The sequence below is a fragment of the Lolium perenne genome, chromosome 4 (genome assembly GCF_019359855.2).
Source record: "Lolium perenne isolate Kyuss_39 chromosome 4, Kyuss_2.0, whole genome shotgun sequence".
NCBI classification, from domain to species: domain Eukaryota; kingdom Viridiplantae; phylum Streptophyta; class Magnoliopsida; order Poales; family Poaceae; genus Lolium; species Lolium perenne.
This window is the reverse complement of record NC_067247.2, coordinates 361,685,251-361,693,300: the sequence shown is the minus strand read 5'-3', so window position 1 is coordinate 361,693,300 and position 8,050 is coordinate 361,685,251.

The following is an 8,050-nucleotide window of genomic DNA, read 5'->3' as shown; positions in this document are numbered from 1 at the left end:
CACCTCGCTGCCGTAGCCCCGCCGTCGTATTATCGGCGGCTATCACACCGTCGACCACAAATAGCCGTGGCCGCCCCCACGAAATAACCACCGGTCATTTCCCCTCCTTCCTACCCACTCGCCGGTAATGACATGTTGCATCATTTTGCATAACGTGATCATTGAGGATGAGAGAAGCATGTCATAAATTTTTAGGTGCATCTTGAATAGTGACCTTGTCGACCCTGAGCATGATTCAATCACGGCCCACAAATTTCTCGAAATGCACTGATGCATAGAGAACGCGCATGCACATGAGCAACTACAAATGATCTAATTGAGCATCGGAACGTAATGTTTTTTTCACTTATTCGGTTTTTAAAAAATTATTTAGTTCATTCATTTGGTTTGTAATAATGAATTATTTCATTTGTTACATTTAATTTGGTTTGTAATGTTGAAACTTTGCTTCATTTGGTTTGATTTGCAAAATCAATTTTTTCCTCCTCTAAGTTATTGGAGTTCGGTTCTGCGGCGCCGAATTTAGAGGAGCAAATATGAGCGATAGAGAGACGTTTCATCCTCTAAATTTTAGAGGATCTGCTAGAGATGCTCTTAGTTCTATCTCGGAAATGACTATGATAACAACCGTGTGTGTGTTGGACGTTTGGATATCAACTCAAAGCTCATGTATTCTCAACCAATGATCCGGCTTTACAATTCTCTTCTTGAGTTTATTGATTTGATTGTTTCTTAAGTTACAGTTGTAAGAGAGTTTACACGCTAGATGGTTGTCTAGTGAAATATCATATTTAAACTGTGTTTCAAATTGGTAGATACGATGCATGAAACTGATTATAATCTTATAATTCCTCTATTCCATTATGTACAACGTTTCGGCAAACTAAAAAAGTGAGCCTAACTCACTTGGTCAGTAAAATGATGCCCCAAGATTTAACTTCTCTCGGACCAAGATTTAGGTTTTTATCATTAAAAAAAACGTTATTGCACATTCCAAATAGTACAAACATGTTATGATAATGTGTGCATGTGTTTAGAAAACGTCTGAATAGATATAGCTCATAGCTCGCGGTGGTGCAATGGAATCATCTCGCGCCCCAACCGATTCCGGCGCGACGACAAGGTCAAGATCGATGGTTAGAGCATCATTAGTAGTGCTTCTAAACTCTCAAATCCTCAAAAATAACTGTTTTTTTACAGTTTACGAGAGAGAAAACGCGTAGACTAGAAGCCCTAAACCCTCAAATCCTCAAAAAAAAGGGGTCCAACTCTCAAATCCAATTTCAACCTGTAGAAGTGAGGGTTGGGAGGCCAAACAGCCCCAACCCGCACTCCTCTTCCAACTCGCACGGGAGGGAATTTCCCCCGGCCAACCTCCCGCGTCCGCGCCGCCGGCGCCGCCCGCCTCCCCTCTCCTGCCGGCCGTCGCGAGCTCCCCCGCCCCCGGATCCGCGCCTCCCCGACGCCCGCCGCCCGCGTCGCGACCTCCCGAGCCGGGCGGCCGCCGCCGAGCCGCCGCGCCGCCCCTCGCCGCCCGCCGCCTCCCCGAGCCTCCCGAGCCGCGCGCCACCTGCCCGGACCCGACCAGAGGCTGCCGCGCCCGGATCCAACCGCCGCGCCCCGCCCCTGCCCTCCCCTCCCCGCCTCGCCCCGACCTCCCCGAACCACGCCCCGCCCCAGACCAGCGGCTGCCGCGCCGCCTGTAGGATAACGTTGCATAGAAAACAAAAATTTTCCTACCGCGAACACGCAATCCAAGCCAAGATGCAATCTAGAAGACGGTAGCAACGAGGGGGTATCGAGTCTCACCCTTGAAGAGATTCCAAAGCCTACAAGAGGAGGCTCTTGTTGCTGCGGTAGACGTTCACTTACCGCTTGCAAAAGCGCGTAGAAGATCTTGATCACGATCGGTTCCGGCGCCACGAACGGGCAGCACCTCCGTACTCGGTCACACGTTCGGTTGTTGATGAAGACGACGTCCACCTCCCGTTCCAGCGGGCAGCGGAAGTAGTAGCTCCTCTTGAATCCGACAGCACGACGGCGTGGTGTCGGTGGCGGTGGAGAAGTCCGGCGGAGCTTCGCTAAAGCTACGCGGGAGTTATGGAGGAGAGGGGGGCGGCTAGGGTTTGGGAGGGGGTGGCCGGCCACTTCAAGGGGGGCGGCCAGCTTGTGGTCTTGGGGTGGCCGGCCCCCTCCCTTGGCCCCTCATTATATAGGTGGATCCCCAAGAGTTGGTCTCCAAGTCTTCGAATAAGACCCGAACCAAAAACCTTCCATATGGAGGGGAAACCTAGCCAAGCTAGGACTCCCACTTGAGGTGGGAGTTCCACCTCCCATATGGGGGGGGTGGCCGGCCCCCTAAGGGGGAGTCCACTTGGGACTCTTCCCCCACTAGGGTTGGCCGGCCATGGAGGTGGAGTCCCATGTGGACTCCACCTTCCTTGGTGGTTTCTTCCGGACTTTTCTAGAACCTTCTAGAACCTTCCATAGAACCTTCCGCGACATTTTAATTCACATAAAATGACATCCTATATATGAATCTTATTCTCCGGACCATTCCGGAACTCCTCGTGATGTCCGGGATCTCATCCGGGACTCCGAACAAATATTCGAACTCCATTCCATATTCAAGTACTACCATTTCAACATCCAACTTTAAGTGTGTCACCCTACGGTTCGTGAACTATGCGGACATGGTTGAGTACTCACTCCGACCAATAACCAATAGCGGGATCTGGAGATCCATAATGGCTCCCACATATTCAACGATGACTTTAGTGATCGAATGAACCATTCTCATACAATACCAATTCCCTTTGTCACGCGATATTTTACTTGTCCGAGGTTTGATCTTCGGTATCACTCTATACCTTGTTCAACCTCGTCTCCTGACAAGTACTCTTTACTCGTACCGTGGTATGTGGTCTCTTATGAACTCATTCATATGCTTGCAAGACATTAGACGACATTCCACCGAGAGGGCCCAGAGTATATCTATCCGTCATCGGGATGGACAAATCCCACTGTTGATCCATATATCTCAACTCATACTTTCCGGATACTTAATCCCACCTTTATAGCCACCCATTTACGTAGTGGTGTTTGGTGTAATCAAAGTACCTTTCCGGTATAAGTGATTTATATGATCTCATGGTCATAAGGACTAGGTAACTATGTATCGAAAGCTTATAGCAAATAACTTAATGACGAGATCTTATGCTACGCTTAATTGGGTGTGTCCATTACATCATTCATAGAATGATATAACCTTGTTATTAATAACATCCAATGTTCATGATTATGAAACTAATCATCTATTAATCAACAAGCTAGTTTAAGAGGCATACTAGGGACTTCTTGTTGTCTACATATCACACATGTACTAATGTTTCGGTTAATACAATTATAGCATGATATATAAACATTTATCATAAACATAAAGATATAAATAATAACCACTTTATTATTGCCTCTAGGGCATATCTCCTTCACCGCCCCGAGCCGCCATGCCACGCCCCTGCATGTATGCCTCTTCTTTTTTGTTTTCTTTGTTTCATTTTTCCATTTTTATTCGTTAGCACTAACATTTTTTGTTTTTTTTTGTAGATGGAGGTGACCACCGACGACTCCATGTCGTTGTCCGATGATTTCGGTTGGTCGTCGTGCGACGATTCGGACATCGAGGAGTTGCTTCAAGACAACAACGCCGAGATGATGCAAATCCTTGTCGAGGTGCAAGAGTTTGAAGACCGCGTGAAGTTGATGGATCAGAGGAGGGGGTCGAAGATGAGGCGAGTCACCATCTAACGTAACCGCGCTCTCGGACACGAGCATTTGATGCAAGACTACTTTGCCAAGGTACCGACATACTCACCTCGCCTCTTCCGGAGAAGGTACCGAATGCGCCGTAGTTTGTTTGTGAAGATTGTCGAAGATTGTGAGGCGGCCTCAGATTATTTCAAGCATCGTAGATCCGCCGCCGGTATCATGGGGTTTAGTGGTTACCATGAGATATCGGCTGCAATGCGGGTGCTCGCCTATAGCATACCCGCGGACTATACCGATGAGTATCTTCGCATTGGACAAGATACAACCACGGAGTCCGTTCGTAGGTTTGCAAAATTAGTCATCCTGTTGTATGGTGATGTGTATCTTAGGGCCCTCAAAGATATTGATGGAGATGAATGAAAAAGGGTATGGCCGGGATGCTTGGTAGTCTAGATTGCATGCAATGGACATGGAAAAATTGCCCAAAGGCATGGCAAGGAATGTATTGCGGTAAAAGCCGTGATGCTACCATTGTGTTTGAGGCCGTGGCATCGAAGGACACATGGATTTGGCATGCATTTTTTTAGTTTGCCGGGAACACTCAATGATATCAATGTGCTCAATAGATCTCCTTTGTTTGCAAGATTAGTTTCTGGGGATGCTCCAACTTGCAACTACAAAATCATGGACAATGAGTACTCAATGGGATACTATCTCACCAATGGCATTTATCCCGAGTGAGCAACTCTTGTGAAGTCCATCAAGGAGAAAAATGGGGTGCCCTTAACCAGAAAAGAGGCTCATTTCACCAAGGCACAAGAGGCAGTCCGGAAGGATATTGAGAGAGCTTTCGGTGTTTTGCAAGCAAGGTTTACCATAGTTCGGATCCAGCTCGTTTTTGGGACAAAAAAAACCCCGATGAACGTCATGAAATGTTGTGTGATTCTAGACAACATGATCCTCGAGGATGAGAGAGGGTTAAACCTGCCTTGTTTCTATGACAACGTTGATACTTATGTGCAACCGGAAAGGAACCCTTGTCGCATACAAGCTTTTCTTGAAGCACATCGTATGATTGAGGATGCAAAGACTCATGGTCAACTCCGGGATGATCTAGTAGAGCACCATTGGCAGTTGGATGGGCGGCGCCAAGGCCCATGATCTATCTTTGTTTTACTTTTCTATGTCCTATTTGATTTGAATAATTATTATAATAACTTGAATGATTATTATGTGCTTCAAAGTACTATTTGGTGTTGTAATAATAACTAGAATGATTATTGTTTCTTCAAACCGTTATTGAGATGATGATAATTGTGATATATCAAATAAATGTTTTTAAGAGTTTGAGGGTTCTAGTCTATGCCCTCAATTCTCAGTTTTAAGGGTTTGAGGGTTCTAGTTTTTATCCCTGTTTTTCATCCCTTAAAAGTGCCATAAAATACGTATTCTTAATTCTTAAACTGCTTTGAAGATTTAAGGGTTTAGAAGCTGCCCTTAGTAATTTACAAAGGTTGATCTGCAGATCGGCGCAGCGGAGTTCCCGCCGGTCTCGCTGGCCTGCGATGCGGCGTGTAGATCGAGTTCTCAACGGATGGCAAGGGCGCCAGCAAACTCTCGTTCATATCCAATCTCTGGACCCTAGATCATTCGTAAAAACCAGAAATTAACTTCGACACGAGAGACACGGTATTTCGCGTGAAAACTCTTGCTAAAAGAAATTGCCCTACGCATAGGTGCGTGTGATGTTCAGTTAGAGCATCTTCAACACGTGCTGTAAACTACGCGCCCTTAAAAACCTGCTGAAATCCCGTTCAAAAAAAAAAAAAACCTGCTGAAATACAGTACGTGAGCAGACACGCGAAGCTTCAACAGACGCGTGAAAACGCAGCGTGTGCCCTAATTCTTTTGTCGCGCGGGCTTCTGCGCCATCCTACGTGCCAAAACTGGCACGTCGCTTCCGGTGCGCGCGCACGCACCCAACCGCCTGGAAGTTTTAGTTCGCGTGTCCCTCCGCCACCGCTCCACCTCAACTCGCCCCGCGCATCGCTCCGCCTCTGCTCCACCTCACTTCGCGCGCTGCTCCGCCGTGATGCCTCCCCGCCGCCGCTCGAGCTTCAGCTACCGCGGTGTGCGCGGGCGTCCGTTCTACGCGGAGATCCGGAGCGGCGAGCATCGGGCTCGGCACGTTTGAGACGGCGCACGAGGCGGCGCGCGTACGGCGCGGTGGCCTGACGTCTTGGATGTCCTCGGTGTTCGATGAATTTCTCGGACATTTGGACGCGGCATCAGCAGGAAGACCTTGTGCCACCGCCGCAGGCCATCACGCAGGAGGCGAGGCAGCGACAACGAGCTTGAACATCGCCTCCTCGTCGCCGAGCGAGACGAGCCCTGCGCCTCGAGTGTGTGCGGTGCTTCCCGAAGGGCGTGGCAGCGGAGGTCGCCTTCTTCGCCAAGAAGGAAGAGCAGAAGGCGGCAAAGAAGAGAGACCGGGAGGCGAGGAAGGCCAAAAAGGAGGCCAAGAAGAAGGAGAAGGCCGCGAGAAAGAAGGAGGAGAAGAAGAAGGGCGCCGGTCCATCGACCATCACCGTCGACTCTTCCTCCTTGGAGTTCGAGTGGTCGTCGACTCCGGTGTCATCCACAACTCCCCCGACTTCGTCTGATTAGTTTTAGTGTAGTCTAGTTTTAAATTCGGTTGTAGCAAATGTGGGTTAAACTATGCAATATATTTGTATTTTCAGTCTATTTTTAGATTTTGTTTGATCCATTTAGATGTGGAGTTGTGTGAAAATGTCGTTTTTGGGGCTGCATTTTAGCACATCTGCAAAATGACCTTTTTGGCGCGGCGGTTTACAACACCCGATGAAGCTCTCGTCAGCGCCGCGTGCTGCATCCGTATAGCGCGCTGTTAAGCCGGTTATACAACACGGACCTGTTATACATCGCTGTTGGAGATGCTCTTACAACTTACAACACAGAAGTCATGACAAGAGCACTATGACAAACTGAATTTAGATCAGATAATATGATGTCAACTTGGTGTCCTTACTCCATCTGACATGACTTGGCGATGAGACTTCGGATCGGATCAACAATAAGTGCCATCACGCTGAGATCCAATATCTTGAAGTCAACTTGTACGTGGGGAGTGGAGCTCAGGTTGACCGTTTAGAAAATTCTGCACTAGCATGTACGACGTCTCAATTTGTATTTTTGAATCATGCATATCTTGATGTATGCTGATTTTAGTTAGAGGTTGGTCCTCTTGGAACGAGAACCTATCGATGGGGATTGGGGATATGTAGGATCATTTTGGCAAATAAGGTTTCTTCTTCGACCTGATTCACTTAAAACACCACCTGGAATAGGAGTAGTTGTTTTTCCACTGCCTCCAAATCTCCGATTGATATTTGTGTACCAGTGGAACCTCCACTATTGCTCATAGTAAAAATGCTGCATAGGCTGAAGAACATCCATATTGACGTTTTTCTTTTACAGTAGACAATCATAGATGTATTTAATTTCCGGCCTCTAATAAGATCGTACTCCATGATAAAAGTCAACAGCTTCTCAAGTTGCCATAGATCTCGAGTAGCGTTGCCCTTCTTGGAGCCATAAGTAGCATCGCATGTGCACCGGCTAAGTTCATGCCGTGTCTTGTCTGCATATCCCCTCTCTCTTGTTAGCTTGCTTGCTGCTATAACAATGGCTTCAGGTTCAGCCACTCTCGCTTTCAAGGTTGCTATCATCGGTGTCGTCCTCGCCGTGCTCGTCGCGCCTTCCATGGGGCGCTGCCGATCGGCACCACCACCACCGCCGCCAGCGCCCACCCCATCATCGCCTCCTCCACCAGCGCCCATCCCACCACCGCCTCCTCCGCCGGCAGTAACAGCGCCGGCACCGGCGCCTGGTCCATCGCCGGTGGCGTTATGCAGAGTATGCAGTACTGATCTACAGTGCGGCCCGCAGTGCACAGACGCCGTTTTCCTGAATTGCAGGTTCATTTGTTCCATAGACTGTGACAACTGCACGACCACCGCGCGCAACCGCTGCGAGTCCGACCCCAACTGCAACTGCCCCCGTGACTGCAGTAACATTCTCCAGGCCAGCTGCTCCAGCAGATGCAACAGCAGAGAGTGCGACCGCTGCACGTATAAAGGTTACAATGACTGCAGAGACAAGTGCTGTCCCATGATCCCATGCGACCAGAAATAAGAACAGGCGAGCTACCAAGCACATCTCCCTTGGTCGCTGCCTGCCTGATGCTTTGTTGTGGTATAGG